The sequence below is a fragment of the Aethalodelphis obliquidens genome, unplaced genomic scaffold (genome assembly GCF_003676395.1).
Source record: "Aethalodelphis obliquidens isolate GAN/ISIS:26980383/991018 unplaced genomic scaffold, ASM367639v1 scaffold32, whole genome shotgun sequence".
Lineage (NCBI taxonomy): Eukaryota > Metazoa > Chordata > Mammalia > Artiodactyla > Delphinidae > Aethalodelphis > Aethalodelphis obliquidens.
The window spans coordinates 13,185,507-13,208,512 of NW_020837976.1; the positions used below are offsets into that span (position 1 = coordinate 13,185,507).

At 47.4% G+C, this 23,006-nt stretch overlaps 1 long non-coding RNA gene across 3 annotated transcripts in view; it reads left to right on the plus strand.

Annotated features, from left to right (window-relative positions):
• Positions 1–23,006, plus strand: part of LOC113631351 (uncharacterized) — a 78,155-nt gene that overhangs the window by 501 nt on the left and 54,648 nt on the right. For 2 of the 3 annotated variants that reach the window (XR_003437270.1, XR_003437271.1), the window contains exons 2-3: positions 8,842–9,069; positions 22,056–22,201. This is a non-coding gene — a long non-coding RNA (uncharacterized LOC113631351). Of the gene's footprint in view, positions 1–8,841; positions 9,070–22,055; positions 22,202–22,360; positions 22,557–23,006 lie in introns of all 3 variants that reach the window. The other variant, XR_003437269.1, reaches the window with a different exon arrangement.

Sequence of the window (23,006 nt, forward strand, 5' to 3'; positions counted from 1 at the left end):
ACCTATTTATGAACTTCAATGGAACACCCCTCCCTCTTGTTATTTGCCACATGATACTCTGTACTTCTTCAAATCTTCATGACATAAATTACATGGTTTATAATTGGTTGGTTCCTTTCTCATTTGGTTTCTGCTAGAAGTAAGCTCTAAAAGGGGAAGGCCAGTTATGTTTTGCTTACTTTTCTTTTCCAGGTTCACGAGTACCTTGCAAGTCGTTGGTACATTATAAGTGTTTTTTAAATGAAGTAATTAAAAAATGAAAACCCCTTGCATTAATTGGGTGAAGCTTCTGTGTTCTGATACAGGAAAGTAGTATTTATGAATCTGGGTACTTGAAGGAAATAGGCTGCAGAATGACTTACAGGTGAGAGAAAGAGAATAGGAAACCAGCAATGATGTTACTGACATCTTTTCTCCTTTGGAGAAAGGAGTAAGCTACCAGTGTTGAAATGTTCCCTCCTGTACTCCAGTCTCCACCCCTATCTTCCCCTAAATCTAGTCTTCCTTATTCCTTATCTCAGACTGACATCTCCCACCAACTACTCACCTAGCCAGAAACTAGGTGTTGATCCTGGCTTCTTGGGCCTACTCTCTTCTCATTCCAGTCAGCTCCCCACTCACTTCTCTTCCTATCCTGGTGAATCCATCACCCCTCATCTGGGTCCTTGCAAGACACCTCTTGCAGCCTCGTTTTGTTTCATTTCTTTTTTTTACTTTAATTTTTATTTTATATTGGAGTATAGTTGATTTACAATATTGTGTCACAGCCTCTTGATGGAAGTTTGAGCCTCCATCTTTTCCTAATCCTCCCTGACCCCAGGCCATTCTTCACATTGGCTGCCAGAATGGGCTAACTAAATCACAAATCTAATCGTGCCACTTACTTTCTTACGTTCTTCAGGGCTCTTTTACCTTGGCATATAAGATCCTTAATAACTGGGCTCTGCCCCCTTTTCTTGCTCCATTCCCAACACTTAAGTCCCTGCAGCCAGGGACTAACTCTTGCCTAGAGTGTACATCGTTCTCTTAACTCATCATAGTTTTTTTTCCCATTATTTCCTCTCCTAGGAATGCTGCAGTTCAGATGCTACTTCCAATGAAAAGCTCCCTGCCACCTGATGCACCTTCCTTTCCCTCCCCTTCCCCTTGCACCCACCCTGTGCATGCGTGTATGAGGGCATTGAACACAGGGTGTTCTGCTGGGCACCTTTCCATAATCCCTTAGTAAATTTTTCTGAGTTCAAACACCAGTCCCCTACTACGGAGGAATCTGACAAGTGGGTGTCTCACCATCTGGCTTCCCAGTGCAAAATTCAGTCCTGATTTTGCCTAATCCCTTGGGATCTGGAACATCACCATTCTTTTATTTTCCTCTTTCCTAACCACTGATCCTTTCTTTGACAGTTTTTTTCTTCTACCAAATGGTTTCTAATCATACTATAGTTTTTTCAAAATATTGGTTATGTGGGACTTCCCTGGTGGCACAGAGGTTAAGACTCCATGCTCCCAATGCAGGGGGCTTGGGTTCAATGCCTGGTCAGGGAACTAGATCCCACATGCATGCTGCAGTTAAGAGTTTGCATGCTGCAACGAAGACCCAGCACAACCAAATAAATAAATATTTTTAAAAAATAATGAATAAAATTAAAAATATATATATAGGTTATGTAGACACATCCTGCCCAGCAGATATACATTTTTTAAGTTTCCCAGGTGATTCTAATGATCAGCCAGGCTTGGAACCAGCTCTTCCTTCTCAGTCCTTACATATCGAGGGTTCCTTGTTGCTTGGTCAAAGGCCCTCTGACCTCCTCAGTTTATACTTTCCCCAGACATTTTACTAACTCATGGGGCCTCAGGTACCATCTAAATGCAGATCAGGGCCTTCCCTGGTGGCGCAGTGGTTAAGAATACACCTGCCAATGCAGGGGACACAGGTTCAACCCCTGGTCCAGGAAGATCCCACATGCCGTGGAGCAACTAAGCCCACACACCACAACTACTGAGCCTGTGCTCTGGAGCCCACGAGCCACAACTACTGAGCCCGTGCGCTCTAGGGCCTGCGTGCCGCAACTACTGAGCCCACCTGCTGCAATTTCTGAAGCCCGCGTGCCAAGAGCCCACGCTGTGCAACAAGAGAAGCCACCGCAATGAGAAGCCTGCGCACTGCAACGAAGAGTAGCTCCCGCTCGCCACAACTAGAGAAAGCCTGTGCACAGCAACAAAGACCCGAGGCAGCCAAAAATTTTAAAAATATATATATAAATGCAGATCACTTTCAGATTTGCATCCCTTATCTAGATCTTTCTCCAAAGATGCATAGCCAGATATAAAATTCCCTGCCTAGATATAAATTCAGATGCTTATCACACTCAGCATCTCACACTCAGCTTGGCAAAGGCAGAATTCATCCTCCTCCTTGCTCCTCCAAACACACTCCTCCTTCAGCACTTCCTATCTCAGCAAATGCCACCATTATTCACCAGTTGTTCAAACTAGAAACCTGGGTGGCATCCTTGACTCCTCCCCTTCGGTCACCTCCGCACTATAACCCCACTCCAGCCACCATCATCTCCCTTGAGGACTCCTACGTTGCCTTTTTATCTTTCTGTTTCACCTCTGGTCCCTCCAACCCAGTTCCCACATACAATTCCATATGACCTCTTCAACAATACAGATGTGCAATGTTTAGATTGTGCCCTCTACTTGAAACCCTTCAGTGGCTTCCCATGTTCCCTAGAATGAAGTCCAATGTCCACAACATGGATTTACAGGCCTTCAGAGAGCTGCCCACGTCTCCAACCTTGCCTCTCACCCAGCTCTCTGGACTCCAGTCCAGTTTTCACTTTTGTCAGTTCCACCAACCAGCTGTGTTCCCTCCTCCCTCAGGGCCTTTACCCATGTTGCTACTGCTTCTGCCTGGAAGCTGTTTTTCTCCCCAAACCACCCTCCTGGGGTCTCATTTATTTCCACCCACTTTTCCTGTCTTGGCTGACATGCTATTATTTTAGCCTTCCCCATCCCTCTGGTTTGGTTAAAACTCCTGTTCCGTGCTCCCATCACTCTTAGTCATCTGCTGTCAATTAAGCAGTTGTAGTATGCCCAGCCCCGGGGATAGAGACAAGGACAAACAAAACAGAATAGTCCCTGCTCTCAGGAAGCCCCTGTCTAGCAGGGGAAGAGAGACAATAGATTTTTCTTTTCCACTGGACAGAAACTCCCTGTGGGCAGTTGCCGGAGTCATCAAGGATTGAGTGGCAGAGCAGTGACAGATGATTAGCAATGAAGAGGGTGAGAGAAATGCGGGAGCACATCCACTCAAGGAGGAGAAGCTTTGGGCTAGGGAGAAACATGTTCCACGTCCACCTTGGTGGTACCATCACTGCACACCGTGACACAGGCAGGGAGTCCACACGTACTGCCTCAGGTGTAGCTCACATGCTTCCATATCTATTGCTGGAGATAAATTAACAGCGTGGGTCCACTTACACAAGGAGTTTTTTCAATAAATACATACTACAGTACTATACAGTCCTCGGCTGGTTGAATCAACGAATGTGGAACCGTGCATCTGGAGGGCTGACTGTAAAGTTATACGCAGATTTTCAGTTTTACGTGGGTGGGCCCCCAACCCCCATGTTGTTCTAATGTGCTTGTTAAGCTACCCCATCTCACCTGAGATGTAAAGCATCTACTCAACTGTCTCATCAATTTCAGGAAAAGTAGTGGGTATTGGGATCATCTTCCATCATTGGATGGAAGACACGCTGCCGCCTTCTCTTGATAACTTGTGTGAAGTACAATGGGCGTTGCTCACTGTATGAACGATGGCTGCTCCAGTTGGTATGGGACTCCTTGATGATGCGAAGTAACCTTGAAGCTGCAGTCGAGACCCTCAAAATCCCCAACCCACAGCCGCCACGAGAGGAGCAGGAGCAGAGCGTGCAGTGCCTGTTCATAGGGATGTGCAGGCCGAATTAGCCCCACTACAACCAGAAGCTGACAGAGCCCCTCAGAGATGATCACAGTCTTGTCTGGATTTGTTCTGTGGACATCACCTCTCAGGGACCTTCTCTGATCTCCGTTCCCACCTTTAAACCGAGTGCGATGTCCCTCAAGGAGGCGCTCCCAGGGGCCTGTTTCCTCCATCACAGGACACATTATGTCACGCGGATTACAAGCTCACGTGGGCAGAGGCAGTTTCTGGTCCATCACTGTTTTCCTGAGACTTGCAGTCCCTAGTGATGATTGTGGAGGGCCTTATTGTTTAAACGAACCTTATCTAGGAGAGAGCTCAGGCCAGAGAGGGGTGGGCAGTTGAATAGTTTACAACTATTCACATAGTTGTTTGCTAATTTTTCACCTGACAGATGCATGGAAATATTTAAAGGCAGGAAAGAGAGAGAAATTGAAAATAGGCCTGACGCTAACATTTGCAGCGTCCAGGGCAAGAGTACAAATGGAGGCCTACTTAGCACGTGTCTTGCTATTTACATGCACAAGTCAAGCTGATGAACTGTAAGATAAAATACCTTCTACCTCAGCAAACACACCTTCACAACTCAGAGGACCAGAGCTCAATCTAGAATTCTCAGATTCCGTGGAGTTCTGCTGAAGACGTGGTGGCATGGGGACAGCCATGCCAGCGCCGGGCCCCCTCCCTTTCACCCCTTGCTGCACTGGGCATCATGAGGCCACACGTGTGCACATGTTTGGAAACCTGCCCACCTTCTCCCCGACCCTCACAAACAGCCTCCTCTTTACCACGCCTGGGCCTGGGGGTGTACACGTGGAGCCCAGGGACGAGGCCCACAGAGGCCATCTGGGGCCATTTGGGCAGGAGGTCCTGGGGTCCCTGGTATCCAGAGCACGTTCAGGAAGGGGGGTGGCGAGAACCAGGGTGGACGTGTGTCCCTCCCTCCACTGGGAGCAGAAGGGCATGGCCAGGAGAGGGCCCTCTTGTGCAGGCCAGGGACTCGCCTGCTACTGCGGTCTGAGTCCTGAGAAGGCCTCTATGAGGAACATGAGTGAGGGGCAGGCGGCTGCTGCCCCTGAAGCTAGGGGGGTGGGGGGAACGACAGGCAGAGGTGGGTCCAGGTGGAGAGCCGTATTCAGATGAGATGGCAGGAAGTTAACATGATTTCCATCCTTTAGCCAGGGTTTCCCCGGGAAGGGGGAGGTGACATCTGCTCGGTGGCGGGTGGGGGCCGGAGGCTTGGAGAAGGGTCATAGGAAAGTTTGGAAAAGGCTACGTTCAATAGTATCATGAGAAAGGACAGATAAGGAAACTTTCAGAAGAAACTGGCCGCGCCACGGGCCTGCTGTGGCTGCCAGGTATCCGTGGGCAGGGTGTGCACAGCTCAACCCCAGATGCACCTTCTACATCGACGACAATGTGATGGCGACCCCTCGAGTCGGGCACTGAGTCAGGCATTGCACCTCCCGCACAGTCACACCTGGCAGCTCCAGGCTCACGCAATCTCCTCTCTGAATTTTGACCTCAACTGTTAATATTGCTTTGCAGAGTCTGAATGAGAGAAAATAGTTTTAAGGGCCCCCATGCTTACTGGAATTACTCCGTAAAGCCATGCCTATTCTATAAGCACTAATTTAACATTACAAATGTGGCCCCCAAACGCTGACAAAGTTCTCCCCGAATAGTGGAGTACTTCCCTTTAATTCTGAGAGCCAGGATCATGCTCCCGGGATGGTGTTTTCCTCATCCTTGTTGCCCCTGTAAACCCCCTCTGAGCACTGGTCCTTCTCTTGTCTCTCGAGGCCCCACCCATTACTTAAAATGAATTATTATTTTAGCATTTACTCTTTGTGCATATTATAGAGAAAGAAAACAATTGTAATTACTATAATTCTGCCATCTCTGAGGTTGCCTCCCTATTTTGCTCTCTGCAAACCTCAAATTTGCTAATCCCCAGGCTGTGACAACACCTCCCTTCTTAAACTGGCAGCCTGCTTCAATTCTTCCCCTCGTGTCATTGTTCCTATTTCTGCCACGTTGTTGAGTTTTGTTTGCTTTCATTCACACATGACATTTTCTTTTCCGTCAGCTGTACTTGTACTTTGAGATAGTAGTGGAGACAGTCCAAAAGCTTCGGGGACAGTTGGTTGTGGAATAAAACAGTGATGATGTGGAGACTCGGGGATGTTCATTTTCTAAGCTTGCAAAGAAATCCTCAAAAGACTGAGGAGCTGAGGCCTCCTTTCAGGTGCCTTTTGTTCCACGTCTTCACGAGTCATTGCTGCTCCTGCCCCAAGGCAGGTGAACCAGCCAGCCCAGGTCCCAGAGTGTACCTAGCTCTGGGGACAGGGGCAGGGCCAGAAAAGCGCATGGGCTGCGGAGAGAGGGAAACCCATTCCAGGCAAAGGAATAGCATCGGCCACCTTCCTCATCGGTGGAACACTGGGGAGGCCCAGAGGCCTGTAGGGCACAGAAGCCTCCACCCCAGCCTTGTCCAAGGAAGCCTGGCCAGCTGATGAGGCCTCCACCTGCCATCGTTTAGAAGAGCAAGAAATGGAATGTGTGATGGCGCTCACAATTTTTTAGAAAACTATACATTCTATAAAATCTCAAACTACCTATGATGCCCTATGACCGGTCTCGTTATCTTTTGTTTTTAACTCTTACTGGGGCACCCTTGAATGTTGAATGGATCCTGACCAAGTCCAGCTGCCCTGGCCTCCATCTCGCTTCTCTCAGGGCTCCTGGACGCCCTCACCCCACACCCCCCAGCTCTGCCATGGCTGCTCTGAGCCCATCCCTGGACCTGAGTGCAGAATGGCTCCTGGCCTCTTGCCTTAGCCCGTGTTCACCTCTGCAATTCTCTGATCCTGTTGTGGAGCAATTTCTGAAATGATCTATTTGGTTCTCCACCTACTACACTAAGGATCTGAACTTTTTGTAAGGATTGGGAATCGTCAGTATGAATTGAACATCTGAACATTTGTACTCTTCTCTAAGACAAGGAACTTCTCATGAATTGTAGCTGGTGTATAAGGCATTTGCCCTGTACTAAATGGCCCTGACCAATATGCACTTGGAGTTCTTGCCTCCTGATGTTCATTTCTGCCATTAAAGTGTTGGCTTTAGACTTCTCTCCTAGCACAGCCATACATTTAGCAGATTTTCTGTTTTCAATATGCCGTGGACTAAAGTGACAGATCCCCAAAAGTGTTAGAAATATGTCTAAAATCATCACAGATGCCTGTGAGTGAGGCCTTGCGTGAGCATTCAGGGACCAGGGCCATGTGCTTCAGTGTATGGACTTTGATTTAGTTTGGTGAATCAAACACCTTTTTTCTTTTTTTTAATCTTATAAATTCTTTTGGCTTCATCTCTAAAATGGGTTAACCAATCTTGTTTACCTGGGTTTTCAGAGATTTTTAGAAAATAAACATTTTTATTAAAGCATAACTCACATAAAAAAGTACACAAATCGTAAGTGTACAGTGAGATGAATTTTTACAGAGTAAACACCTGGTAATCCTTCAAGAAATAGAACATCATCAGTGCCTCTAAAGCCGCCTGTTCTATGCCCATTGCCAATCCTCTCTACTCCCCACTACTCAAAGATTCATCTTTGAGTCATGTAGCCATGCTTCATTTTCATTGCTGTATAGTTTTCCAGTGTGAGAACACACTACAATGTATCCATTCCTCTGCTGGACATTTAAGTGGTTTCCAGGATTTGGGGGTTCTGTTGGATTACACTGCTATGAACATTGTACATAACTTTTGATGCACTCATGTACACATTTCTGTTGTTAATCCCAAGAATGGAATTGCTGGATCATAGGCTATGGCTTAATAAATCCTGCCAATAGTTGTGGCATGTGATTGTACCAATTTACCTTCCCACCAGCAGCAAATAAGAGTTCCAATTACTCCAAATGATCAAGGAACTTTTCATTGAACTTTATAATGAATTACTGTGTTTGCCAAATAAATGCCCCCAGTAGGAAGCAGTGGAGTGTGGCAGAAATCATGCTAAAGGGAAACCTCAGGTGAAGCGTGAAATCGTTCTAGACCATGAAGTCCTCATTTCTGAAGCAGAGCTGACCTCTAAGACCACTTTCACCTTTAACACTGTTGGCTCATTTTGTGATTCTCATAAGAAGTGCTTCATTCGTCATGTACTTTCTGGTGTCTCCCTGTGCCAGGCCCAGGACCAGCTCTGGGTGGACGCTAAACAACAGATGTATACACGTGGGCCATCGATGCCCAGCTTCACGTGCACAGGTTAAACTGGAGCAAGGACGCTGACCGTTGAAGGGTTTAGGAAGGGCGGGTGGCAAATGAGCAAGAGACATTTGCAAGAAAAGTTCTTGGGCCCAGAGTGGTGTTATTTTGTTCCAGGCAGCACGGCTGAGCTACCAGAACAAACGGTCCGAGTCCAAAATGAGCCAAGGACGAGGCAATGCTGGGGCCACTGTGGGCGAGTCAGCTCACTGCTTGGCAACACATACCAACCTCCTCTATGCCCACACAAGGCAGGTGGCTGCTGTCACCTCGGTCAGCCTCCTGCCTTTGACGCTCCACTGCATCAAAGTCTGAGCTCTGTCTTTGGGTGGATGGAGCCTGTGGCTGTACTCAGGCCTGAGCTGCACGAGAGACTTGGAGAATGAGGACCTGGCATTTTCAGTTTCTGTAGAGGGTAGGGGCCCCCAAGCTCAGGAAGGGGTTTGGATATTGGACCACTAGAACTATGGTTACTGATGATAACAAGAGCTGAAGCAGTTATCAGTTATCATCCTTCCTGGAGTTTTAAAAAAGATCACAGCCAAAGAGGATTAAAACACTCTTTTATTCCTCCTTGTTTTCTACAGTTAAAGCTCCCAGGATCCACACCTTAGATCCACGCCACAACTGTCACATGTTCAGAAGTGATACAGCTTCTCAAAACCACGCAAGGTATGCAGGAGGACTGGCCGAGCTGAGTGGTGGACAGATCAAGGCCCTGCCTGCAGCTCCCCACTGTTGGAAGCAGCTGTCTAACAGGGCAAGTGTTTGTTCCCAGATCTGGAGCACAATGGTTCATGATTCCTCGATTAAAGGTTTGTCTCCTTCACACAAAGACCTCGGGAGCTCATTCTAAGAGCGATGGAAATCTGCTTCCTCCCACCTGCCCAGATGCGCAGCTGCGCACTGACAAAGGCACACATACCGTAAACATGCCAGTGTCACCCTCCTTAGCCCCCGGCCCTCCTGGCCACTCCCCTGTGGCTGGGCAGCCTGGCTGGCCTTTGTATCACTGAGTCCCCCTCACCCGACCAGTTATGGACGGTGAAATAGACACATCTTCCTCTCCGCATCCTGACCTTTGCCCCTCATGCTGCTTCCTCTGGCTAAGTTGCCTCATCCTCTCCTGAGGTCTTCTCCCCTGGCTCCTGCTACAGGGCAGGCAGGCAGTCAACTCAGTCTGAGAGGAGGGGACTCGGTGCAGAAGAATACGACCTAAAATATCTCATGGGCAGGAGCCCAGCCCTCGCCCTCCCCACGCTCCTGGTGAGTCACTTTAGGCACTGCCTTCGTCCTGGGGCTCTTTTCAAAAGCAGATGCTCCCAGAAGAGGTCAAATGTTGAATCATCACCCTTGGTGTCCTACTGTGGGTTATTTTCATCAGATCACTTTCCTCTGAATTAGGAGGAGTCTCTAGGGGTGGAGGGAGCTTCTAAAGGTCAGCAAAGGGAGCCGAGGAGTAAGGAGGAGACCTGCTAACAGGTCTGATCCACGGCTCCGGAGTCCCCATCCCTTCCTCCCACTGGCCGCCATGCCCCACCCCACCCCCACCTCCCAGGAGAAGAAGAGGCACAGCTCCAGCTGGCTGCCCCAGAGCCTGCTCCTGTCTGGGCCCACACCTCTAGCCCCAGCCCTTCCTACTCTACACTTTGCTCCTCAAGTCCCAAACCCTCACACCTACCAGCCTGCATTCTTAGCAGATCACATAGTTCCCGTTGCTACTCAGCATGAGTGTAGCAAAACCAGATGCTGGAGTGGCCCTTTGCAGTTTATGCATATGCTTATTCCATTTAGTCTTCACAACAAATCTGCAGTGGGTGGCTGTTATGCCCACCCCATCACTTAGGAACCTGAAGCTCTAAGAGAATTAAAAATAAAATGAAATAATATCCAAAGGCAGAGGGAGGGGAGGGAGGGGATGTTTTAAGGTCTCACAGCTACATAGTGGCCAAGCTGGTTTGAGTCAACAACTTATCAGATGTCTGGTCGGGTGCTGGAGGACATCAGAGGCATTCCTGGAGGACCCGGTCCCTCTTCCAGTGTCAGGTCTGAGCCACTCAAAGCTTTGATCCTTCTTTCTTGCTTACTGCACTGGCCAGAATCTCCAGTGCAATGTTGAACAGAAGGAATGAGAACAGACGCCCTTGTCTTTTTTCTGATCACAGGGGGAACATGTTCATCTTTGATCATTAGGTTTGATGTTAGCTGTGGGGTTTTCATAGCTGCCATTTATCAGTTGAGGAAGTTGTCTTCCATTCCTAGTTCGCTGAGAGTTTTTAATCAGGAACAGAAGTAGGATTTTGTTAAATGCTTGTTCTGCATCTACTGAGGTCATCATATAGTTTTTCTTTTTAAGCTGTCGATATGAGGAATTAGATTGAGTACTTGTTGAACGTTAAACCAATCTTGAATTCCTGGGTTAAATCCCACTTGGTTAGGATGTGTTATCCTTTTAGTATATCGTTGGATTTGATTTGCTAAAATTTTGTTAAGAATTTTTGCCTCTGTGTTCATAATTTGTCTATAGTTTCTTTTCTTGTCATTTCTTTGTTTGGTTTTGGTATTAGGGTAACACTGGCCTCATAGATTGGGTTTAGAGGTATTCCCTTCTCTTCAATTTTCTAGAAGACTTTGTGTATTATTTATTCCATAAATGTTTTGTTGAGTTATCTGTGGCTGTTTTGATACTTTTTGGTTGTGATTTAAAAAAAAACATAATCCAGAAAATGTCAACATCAGGAAATCCCAATGGCTATTGTTGGCATCAGCATCCTCACCAGCAACAGACGGCATCATTATTGTTTATCAACCCTGACAACTCCCAGGAGGAATGAAGCTGGCATCTGAATGATGCTCTAGTGGTACTTTATGGGGCTGAAGTCACCAAGAGCTTCTTTCTCATTCGACCCAAACATTTCAGAAACCAATGGCTTCTGAGAATTAGTACTAACTCTTCCAGACCCTGACCTCTTTTGCACTGTTCAGATTCTTTCCATCCTTCCGGGCTTAGCTGGCATCTCTTTTGACTTCCCTGAGAATCTGCCAACACCCCACCCGGGCCTGTCTTTGAATTCCTGTCACCCTGACAGCCAGAACTACCCAGTTAAGCTCTTTGTGAAATTCTGCCTTGTGTTATTTTCTTGTTGATTCTTCTATATGTTTCTCTCTAACTAGATTATAAGTTACGTGTCTTCTATTGCCTCAAACATCTGATGGAAGGTTGACTGATTTAGGGCTAGTCATCCTAGCATATGGTATATGAATTTCTAACTTCACGATGTCTGCTCATCCAGCAGTGGTTCTGCTAGGAAACAAATACGAGGCAGAACATCTTTTCATATACAACTTTGTCTCATAAATGACTGCATATGTTCTACGTCAGTTCTGCATATCTCCTAAACATTACTCGGTTTTCCTATTGGCAAAATGGCGGGCCTGAGTTTTTTCTCTTCATGAAAACCCTAGAAGCATGGATGACAAGTTAGTGTCTCAATATCGGAAGCGTTTCTGCCTACATTTCATTACACTCTCCCATGAGGTGGAAAGAGCAAGTCTCATGCTCATATTTTAAGAGGCCTGTCTTTCCAGCCCTGGCCCTGTCCTGCCTCCTCTGAACTTGGCCTTGCCACTCACTCCCTGAGCCCCACACCCATGTGCTGTTCGGTGCCCCAGGCCTCGCGTTGTGCACTTGGCCTGGAAATCCACCGGGGTCTAATTCAAACATATCCTCAAGTGAATACTATCCACTCCCACCCCCAAGCAGAATTAATGAGTCAAGTGTAAATTTCTAAAAACCCGCCTTTTTATCTGCTTCATCACATTCTATTTTTTAAAATCTGTAGAACTCGTTAATCAAACTCATTGATAAAATATGCCTTCATTTCAAAAATAAATAGGTTGATAGTCATTTCCATCATTGGAGAGTTTGTCAGTATTTCCAAGGGCAGTGAGCATTGATTCTGAAGGCCCAAACCCAAGCTATTAGCAACTGTTAAAATAAACACGTCTACTACCAAAACCAGGAAGTCTCTAAGTGCTGTCTTGTCTCACTGTTTTCCAGTTCCCCATTCTTCTGACCCTTGTTTCTCCCTGGCTATAGTCTCACGTGTCTCTTTGTGTCTGCTTGTGGCTCTGCCTTGGCCCAGGGCTCCTGGCTATTTGTTTACTCTTCCCTTTTCTTGCCTTTGTTGCCTTCCTCATTCTTTTATTGTCGTCATAACTTGGGCTGGCTGGACATTAGGTCACAGCAGGTCTTGGCAATCAGGAGTCAAGAATGACAGTGACTCTCAGAAACTTTCCTAGCCACAGAGCCCAGCCCTAGTGAGGGTGTTGTGATAGGCACCACATCTTCACTTCTTGCCTCAGAGAAATCCAGCACAGCAACGTGTCTGCGTAGTTATTCCCTTCCTACCTAATCCCTGGAGACCAGCTGTCAGCCTAAGACTGAGTGACACACAGCAGGTGCCTTGGACCCCTGGATCCTGAGTGTCAGAGCCACTTGGCTCGCACACACACCCAGGCCCAGTGGGTACCAGATCACAGTGTTGATTAACTGACATTATGTTCATGCGAATTTTATGTGATTATATTTTTGTTCCCATTAGATTGAAGTTTAGTTTGAGTTAAAATAACACTTTAGCCTTTAAAGTTCCATGTTGCATTTTTGCAACTCTTCAGCTTACCAGCCACTCAGGTTATTTTTTAGTTTTTCTTTACGTGTTAACCCCTTTATATGTTACATCCCAAATATGTGTATCTAAAATTGAAAAACACACCTTCCTCTGACAGATGATCTTCCAGGCCCCTCTTCTGCTCTCCTTCCACCTGCTTTCTTCCCTGGGCGGCTGACCCAGATCAAGGGCAGATCAAGGGCTCTCTAGCCCTCTGCTGCCCAGGTGGGTTTAGCCAACTGGGAACCAGAGCAGGAGATGGGTGGCGGAGAGGGACGTAGGGTATTTATTCCCCCAGCTCCCTCAGGGCAAGGTCACAGCTCTCAACTGGAGGACCCAGGTCCTCTCAAGGAAGACTTCTCTGTGAAGCTTTCTCCTTCTGTAGCAACCCCCGGAGCTGCACTCTCCCTTCTGGTTTCCTGACACCCAACCGCACCTCTTTAAATTCTTCCTTTATTGAATCCTTCATGAGTTTTCCTAACTCTGTGCCATTGATTTCCTGCTGATAGATTTCAAAAAGTGTTTGAAATCCTCATTCAGAGGTAGTGGCACGTTGACAATGTCAAACCACATTTGGGTGCAGACACCTAGACATCTCATAACAGAGGAGAGCGACTGACTCAAATGGGAGCCTGGGTGAGAAACCCTTTGATTTCACTCAAGGCAGTTGCATCTCAAATACAGCATTTCTTTAATGCAACCATCCTGTAATGACCATAAAACTCAGTGTTCTATTACTGCAAATCCTGTGTTGGGACTGATTAATGGCTTTGATTGCAGAATTACTGGGAAATGAGTAAATACCATAAAAGTTGTTTCGAAACGTGTTTTAAATCACCCCTAGGATTTGGAATCATGGCAATCTTAAACTCTTCCCTGCTTCTCCGTGTAGGGAGAAGTCAGGTTGTGGTTTTATGCCACCAGTATAAGCAACTCCATTCCCCTCTGCTCAGCCAGTTGGTGAAATTTAGGGAAGGTGGGGGTTCAGCCTGAGAACCTAACCTGCAAGTCCCCAGGTGTTCTGTGTCCTGAGGACCTCCCGCATGCCAGGCCCTGCGCCCAGCGTGTCACGTGCAGGGTCCCATCCATCCTCAGCTCAGTCCTGTGATGGGGCTGCTGGTCTTTCTCCCTCACCTGCCCCCAGACCTGCTATGCTTTGGGCTCCCCGGTTCCATGGTGTCCCCGCAGGCTGTCAAGGCCAGCAGACAGCCCCTCACTTGGAAGGGGACATGCAGGAGACGCCACTAATCACTCACGCGGGCCTTCCCACGGGTTACCTCACCTGCCAAGGTGACCAAGTTATGAGCCTAGGATTGCCCCACGATACCCGGCGACTCGCTCCCTGCCAGCATGTGATAGGCCTCTCAGAGGCACAGTGCCCCGTCTGTTGAGTCTCATGGAGGGAAAATGGTGTCTGGAGAGATGAGTGTTCCTCTTTCTCACTGCTCACAGGGTGACTTTATAGTTCAGGGAGCAAACAGGAAGTAGGATCTTGCTGTCTCTCCTACACAGAGGCATTGGGGTGGCTCCAGGCACCCCCCATCACCCCCCAACTGTCATCATGGCAATGCCACAGGAGCCGCTGTGCAGAGCTGAGCCCTCTGCCCCTCCCGGGCCACCCTGTCCCCAGCCCCAGCCCCAGCCCCAGCCCTCAGGACTGCACCTGCAGACCTGAGCCAGGTCAGCCCATGTCAGGTGGCTTCACAGGCCACCCCGATTCCCTGGTTATTTTCTCTTAACTTCACCCTGCGTTTCACAGCCCTGAATTTTGGAGAGCCCCTTCCCCCCATCGCATTATGGCACGTGTTTTTGTGTGAGTGTTATTTACTTCGCTGTCCCAGTGAAGGAAGAGGGAAGTTGGAGGTTCCAGCAGCCACATCAGGAGGCCGCCTTTCGAGGCCTGCCCTGCCCTCTGACCCCTTCCTGCCCTGGGTTCGTGACCCCACGCACAGGAGCGCCTCTGTCGCCTCTGGAACAGGCAGCCCCCCTCAGCCAGGGTGCCCACCCCAGGTTCCCAACAGCGCCCTCTGGAATGCAGAGCACTCAGGCTCGGCTCGGCTAGCCCTCCAGGAGAGCTGCAAGCCGGGCCTCGGAGCAGCAGAGACACGAGCTGCACAGAGAGAAGTAATCGTGCTCTCAGAGGCCGCTGGGCTGACCCCACAGGGGGAGGGAAAAAGTGGCTCCTATTGGCAGCTCCAGTCTTGGCCAACCCCAGCCCTTCCTAACCCTCACCCGACCCTGCAGCCCCGCCCCAGGTTGCATTTCTGTGCACTGAGAAGCATTTAACGCTCCATGACCCCCCTCATCCCAAGGTTTGGCATCGTATCTTACACACACACACGCATACATGCACAAAATACATATACACCTCTATACACATAATACTTACAGGTTCATGCACACTTATGCACACATGTACACAGTTACACAGAACATGCACATATTCCATCTTACACATGTACACATACATCACACACACACACATATATATATATATATATACACTCTCACAAACTACGCAACCAACCGTTAACAGTGGCTCTCTGTTGCCCAGGCAGAGTGGCACCAGTTCTGGTTCAATCCTTTCCACCCACCACCTCCCTTTGATGGGAAGTTGGGGGTAGGGGATAGTGGCCATTGGACCAGTTCATCCCCATCACACCGAGGTGCTGTTAAATAAGTAACTTTTAGATTAAGAAGCAGAATGTCCATGATTTAGGATGTGTCTGCTTGTGACCAAGGCGAGCGTGTTTCTGAGGATCATACCTTCTCCTCTTTCCAGCTGTGGACTCATCCAGGGCAGGGATGCTTTCTGACTTTTTTATTTTTATTTTTTGATGGTTCGCTTGTTTTTATCCTAAGTCCTTATCACAGGCAGGTGGTGGGTGCCTGGTTTTAATGAATGGATGAAAGAACGAATGGATCAACAAATCCATTCATTAAAAGCAATGACTGTGATTAATGGTGAAGATGACCACAAAAACTAGATGTTTGAAAGGATGGGTGAGGGATGGCATGAGGAATAAGATAACCTGATAAATTGTTACCTTCTAATTTTTTTCTCTCACTAACTCGAGTCTGCAAAGAAAAGTCATTTGATTTTTTTAGTGATAAATTAGTTGCTGGCTCCTGGTCCCAGAGCTTCCTAGCTGCTGGAGAACATGAGCTATCCATGTTAAATGTCCTTGTCCCACGTTACACAGCAGCAGGGCATGTGTAGTGGGGGAGAACCAGTTCTTGTCCTCTGTCCCCCAAATGGCCTCTTCAGGACCTGGGTTCCTTTGCAGCATCTGTTCCGGGGTGCCTCGGGGAGTGGGCATCTGGGCCGTGGCAGCCTGTGGTCCTGTTTCCCAAGCGGGGTCACCTGCTCTAGGCCTCCAGGATCCAGGCTGTGAGTGGACGTGAGCCAGGCCCACTGGGCCAAGCTCTAAAGAGCTCGGGGTTGAGGACAAACTGGAAAGGCATTCAAGTTGTTCACAGCACCGTGCTAAACAAGACATCTCTATCTAAAACTAAGTCTGCCTTGTGGCCCCCAGTTGCCAGCTTTTTCTCTGGAGGAAAGATTCAAGCCCTACACAGACTAGTTCCCTCTGTAATTCTCCTAAGGATATATTTAGGGCACACCCTCATCTCCAGAGGACGCCAAGCATTTCAGCACAGCTCCCTCTAGTTTCAGGCCTCCACAGAGTGCTGTGTGTGCATCTCTCCTGCCTTCCCTTCCACACATTCACATCCTCAAGGGCATCCCCCTAGAACCGCCTAGAGAGGTAAACTGGCCATACACCTTCAGCCCCATGTCCAGATGAAAGAGAAGGACAGACATTCAAATGGGAGAGTCTATTGAAGGAGGAGAATTGTCAGTGACTGAGAGGTGGAGGAGGGAGAGTGAAGACGGCCCACTCTCCTTTCTCCCTATGATGCTGGGATGTCGGCCCTGAGCAGAGAGATTAAGGATTAGATGGGGGAGAGGGGTTGGCATCTTAAATTAAGTGGCCTTAGATGTTTATCACCCTCCAAGTAAAAGTAATCTTGGGATGTCAAGACGTCAGGAATGGAAATTCAACTAAATATGTTTAAAGAAAGAGAAAGAAGGTAAAGTAAAGCCATTTCCTGTTTATGTCCTAGCAGGTTCCGCTACTAAATAGATCAACTTCCTCCAGCCCCAGGAGACACTGTCTACCCCGGGGAAAAGCCTTCTCATTTTGTGTTTATTCTAGACGATCTGGGTCTGACCTGAGAACATAGATCTTTGGAAGACAGAGCTAGTCTGACTTAGAGGTTACTGTACTCGCCTGCCCACTGCATCCTTCCCAAAGGGAATGAGGACAGGGCCAGCCCCAGCTCAGACAAGAAGCTGGGAAGAGGGAAAATATAGGAAGCAAAAAATGTGTAGAGATTACTCAAAAAAAACCCTTAGCCCAGACGCACCGGTCAAAAGAAAAAGTACTCAGAGATCAGGGCGAGGGCTGCTCGAGCAAGGAGGCACCCTTGGCTTCCTGAAATCCTTAAGGGGCGGGGATCTGATGGCTCCTTCAGCTCCTGCACGCCCTTGGCCTGTGGACCAGCCAGCGAATCTTTCTCTCAGGGACCTCGGTTTTTCCCCACTGTCAAAATAGACACCAAAACTGGTTCCAGTGACCTCACCAAGTAGCATGAAGTCAAATACAATTTCATGGCCTTACATGAAGGAGGAACTCTGAAAACTGCAGGAAGCCACCCTGAACCCAAAATATCCCCTGTTGTCACCATTGCCAATTACTGAGGCCCTTATGGAGACTGGTTACCTCTGTAATTCTCCGAAGGATGTATTTAGGGCATTCTTGCTTTGTAACTGTCTTTGGGATTTTGCAATACAGTATTCTACTAATTTTAAATATGCATAGTCTCAGCTTACAAACAAGTTGTGTTCCAAAAGTAGCTTTGCAGGTTGGTTAGTTGGCTCTCAGAATTCAGTTTCACATGAAAACTGTGCTAAAACAAAATCTATGATTCATGTGCAGTCAAGCTAGTAGAAAACAAGACTGTTACAATGCGGTAATGAAGCCAAATGGAAAAAATATTCTATTAAAACTGACCAAGGGAATGGTACACTGACTAGCTTAAATCCAGGTACTTTAAAATTCTCCACTAATGTGCTTGAATGCTGCTGTTTCCTGTATCCTGAAGCCTTGTGCTGGGCATAAAGCAGACAAGGAGGGGAGGTGGAAAATTGTGATGGAATTCCTAGCAAGTCAGAGCAACCCACACATTTCTCCTCTAGAACTTCCTGGAGCTAGGCTTCCTCCACCGTCTGTGTCCACCGACCACTTCCTGGCTCCACCCCACCCTTAACACGCCTCCCCATCTTCCTCTAGCAAAGATGAGGGCCACACACAAGGTGTTATGATTTAGGGGGCAGAGGGGTTGACATTTCTACTTTTAAATTTACTAAGATACTTTAACTGCAAAAAAGGAAAGTAGCAGGTCCTCAGTTGCCAGGTTCTAACCCAGAGGAACAGAGCATTAAATCAAGCATGGAGCGACCCTACTGTGTTACTGCACAGGCCACACGCTCATGACGCCGGCCCTGAACGTGGCATCCACCTGCTGGACAGCCTTGACCCTCCTGGGTCATGTCTCATTTCCTGTCCATATTTCCCAGGTGCCTTCGTTTAGCCTCCCTCCATTGTGTGGACCATGCCAAGGGCCCCTAAGAAAGGCACCTCTGGGTCCTGGCCTCAGAGACGCCCTCTGTCTCCAGGGTCCTACAACTATTTGGCTAAGCAGACAGTCTCTAAACCAGCACACACTTTCCATCTCACACTGTGCCTGCACAAAACTTCCTCTATGACAAACTTTCAAAAATAGGAACACAGCACCCCGGGACAAAGGCAACAGACATGGCTGCAGGGGTCACACTGGGTTCTTCCTGTTTCAGCATCTGCTTGTTCACTGGTCTACACTTCAGCATGCTGGCTGCACCCAGGCCTTTCTCTAGGTTTTTAGCCAACATTAAGCCCCATTGTGATGGTTAATTTTATGTGTCAACTTGACTGGGACACGGGGTGCCCAGATATTTGGTCAAACATTATTCTGAGTGTGTCTGTGAGGGTGTTTTCGGATGAGATTCACATTGGAATCAGCAGGCTAAGTGAAGCAGATTGCCCTCCCCAGTATGGGTGGGCATCGTCCAATCAGTCGAAGGCCTGAATAGAACAAAAAGGCTGACCCTCTCGAGACTAAGGGAGAAAAACACACCCTGCCTGATTCCCTTGAGCTGGGACATCGGTCTCCCGCCTTTGGACTCAAACTGAAATGTTGGCTCTTCTTGGGTATGGAAACTGCTTGCTTGGGGACTGGAGCTTCCACCACCAGCTCTCCTGGGTCTCCAGCTATTGACTGCAGACTGTGGGACTTAGCCTCCATAATCTCATGAGCTAATTCCTTATAATAAATTTCTACTATCTGTCTATCTACCTACCTACCTACCTATGCATCAATCTTAAAAAAGCCTTTGTTTTATATGCATTTATATTTTTACACACACACACACACACACACACACACACACACACATATATATATATAATCTCCTATTGGTTCTGTTTCTCTGGAGAACTGTAACTAATGCACCCCGTCTATCCAAAAAAAGTGCAGTTAGGATTGAAAGTGCCCATAACGATGAACAGGATGTCAGTGCCCTTCAACCAACGGCCCCCAGGAACACACCTGTGGGTGACCAGCATCACACTGAGGGAGAACATTCACTGTGGGGAACTGTGGAGCATCTCTGTAAGAATAGCAAGAACCTATTATAGAATTTGGGCTTTGGGGGTGATTGGGAAGGATCCAAGAAAGCAATGGATTGCACAAAAAGTAAGGACAGAAAGTGAGACAATTCTATGTTTATCTCAACAAAGACCTTCTCTCTGGGGAGGGCTAACTAGAGCAGGGATAAAGCTATGCTTGGTAAAGACGCCGCAGTCACTCATTTCAGCTGACGGGAGTGTTGTTTGGAAGTTTGTGGTGGCACGGTGAGTTTGGTTTGCCCTGGCTTGGACAAAGGTACGAAGTGGCCCTGTGTTGTCTCACTTTGTCATGGTCTCAGAGTGGCCTTTTCTGATGTTGGTGTTCTGTGAGATTATTTGTGTCCCGCTACCCCATGTTCTCAGTCACTTCTGCTCCCCCAGTTCTCCCCTCCCTTGCCCCAGCCTGCCCCTCCACCCAGAAGAGAGCTGAAAGCTTATCCAGAGAGGCAGATGGCTGGGTCTCCCCTATGCAGACAGAGGGTCTCTGGGACCTTCTGAGGGGAGTAGCCACAATACACACAAGCTTCTTTCCTGCTTATTGTGACTCCCTTTCTAAAATCTTTGTACTCTGTGTTATTACCAAAACCCAAGCACTGTGCTGAACACTTTACATATATTCACGAATTCCACCCTTAAAACAACCCTAGAAGGTAAGTATAGTATTGTTTTCATTTTGATGGTGGGGTAACCCAGGTACACGTAGAGTAAAAAACAATAACAGCAACAAAGCAAACCCTGACAACAGAGAACTACTCCACCCACCACGAAAAGTCCCTCTTGTGCTTGATCACGTAGCACGATGTGCATCTATGCAGGATGACATAGACAAAATCGGAGAACTTCCTTTCCATCTGCACACTATTTCCAGAGTAAAGTATCATTTTGCCCTGGACCAAAACCCTGCACTGCTCCCTACTGCCTAAAGAATGAAGCCCAAATGCCTTACATCGAGACCCAGGCCAGATTTGAGACCCTGTCTCGACTATGCCGGTGTCCTTAGTTTTCCCTTTCCCCTAAGTGAGCTTCCTGCTATGCCCACAGCCATACATTCACTGCCCCCTGAACATGTCAAATGCATTTCCACGTCCATGCTACTCCCTCCAGCTGGAATATCCCCCGACCTCCATCCAATGTCAGTTCCATCTCTCCTTCCCAACTCAGATCTGTGTTCCTCTGTGCAGTTTTCCTGGCAGGTCCTATCCTGTGCTATTTTATATTCTTATTTATGTTTTTATGTATCACCCTTGTTGTCCCAATAAGACCTATGGTAGATAGTTTGCAAAACAACCACAGTAGTTTCTCCCCTGCCTAGATGTGTGTCCTTTTGCAGCATGACTTGCCCTGGCCACTTCTACCTTCAAGAGGCAGAGTCTTTGTCTTCACTCTTTTGAGTCTGAGTCTGAATGTAAACATGACTTGCCATTGGAACGTTAGATAATCCTCGCTACCGTGTGAGGAGCCTGGGCTAGCCAGCAAAGGATTAGAAAACACAAGGAGCAGAGATGGATCTTCCCAGCTGGTCAACCAAAGCCAAGCTATCTAGACCAAGCAGCCTGCCAGATGTGTGAATGAGGCCGTCCTAAATCATCCAGTCCCAGTTAAGCCATCCTGGACAGAAAAGCATTCAAGCCAACCCAAGGAATTGTGAACAAACAATAGATGTTTGTTTTTACATGCCAGGACATTTTGAGATGGTTTGTTATGCAGCAAAAGCTAACAAATACAACATTATAAACTCCATCAGGTGCTGCGCCATGACCCACCTTGCGTGAATTCTTGGAATTCAGCCTTGCACATGACAGTCAGTCTTCAATAAATGTTTGTTTTTGATGATAACAACTTAAATAAAGAATGTTGAGGAATTCCCTAGAAGTCCAGTGGTTAGGACTCCATGCTTTCACTGCCGAGGGCCCAGGTTCAATCCCTGATTGGGGAACTAAGATCCCACAAGCTGCAAGGCATAGCCAAAATAAATAAATAAATAAAGTAAAAAAAAATAAAGTAAAAAAAAAAAAAAGAATATTGAGAGCTGGAGTTTGAAGGAGGCCAGGCCTAGCCTTCAGAGAGGATGGAGATCTGGCGGTGCCTGGGAAAGTTGTTTCATGCTTAAAACCTGGACTGAGCCAACTGGGTGATATCAGAGTTCATGTTAGCCTACCTTAACTCTGTGGAGTTTCTATCATGAAATTCCCTTTTCTCACAGGACAACTTAGCTATGCACTAACTTGGCCATCACATGCTGGATTCAGCTGATGGAGTAGCAGGAAGAGGTTACCTTTGGGAAGAGAGATGCAGCCTCTGGAGGTGAGCTCTCACATTTTATCATTCCTTCCATTTATCTAGTGTTTACTGAACACCCACCATGTGCCTGGTGGTGGGCTGGGGACTAAGGAAATGAACAAGCCTGATCCCACCAAGTCCTCAAGGGGCTCTAGTCTGAAGCATCAGAACACGTCTGACCATCTGGCTCAAGTTCAACAAGAAAAGAGGTGAGTTAGAGAGCTCCTGTTCTAGGGCTCATTTTCCTGAACAAATTTATAGACGATTTCCCAAGTCTTTAAGTTTATATTTTCTTAACCAAACTGAACTTTTCTTAAGAAAACAAGTAAAAATTAATTGTCCTTAATGGTATAATCATCTAACTCCAGATGTAACGAAACTGTGCAGCTGAGTCCGGGGTGCCACATTCTCAGTATCAAGACCTCAGACCGTGGTGGAAGAATGAAAGGCAGTGATGCCTGGTGTCCTCCAAAGGTTCTGTGACACCCTGCCTGATGGCCAAGGGCCTGACCGTGGCTCCTCGGATGGGTTATAGTAATCACACACCCAATCATGGATTACTGGGTATTGAGTGCTTATTATTTAAGTGCTAACAGTTTTAAACACTCTATTCTTTTCAATTCTCTCAGCAACCCCGTGAGATAGGAACTACTATGATGTCTTTTTGCAGATGAGAAAACTGAAGCACTAAGAAGTTAAGTAACTCACCCAAGGTCACACAGCTAATACATAGCAGAGCTAGGGCTTGACTTCAGTGTTTTCGTTTTTATCTTTCGTAAAGCTTGCACCACTTTAGACCTGGCCTGTTAATAGCACTGTTGGGAGACTCTCTGGACTCCTTTCCTTTCCTCCCACTCTAGAACTTCAGTGTCCCTGCAGCCCGGCACTTATTTATAGGTGGTAACTTGCCTTCTGCTGTTTTTGCTCTTAGAGGATTGGAAGTGCTTCTAACACAGCACTTTACTTCCAGTTTGGTTTATCTTTGAGCTTTAGCTCAAAACAAATAAGAGAGCC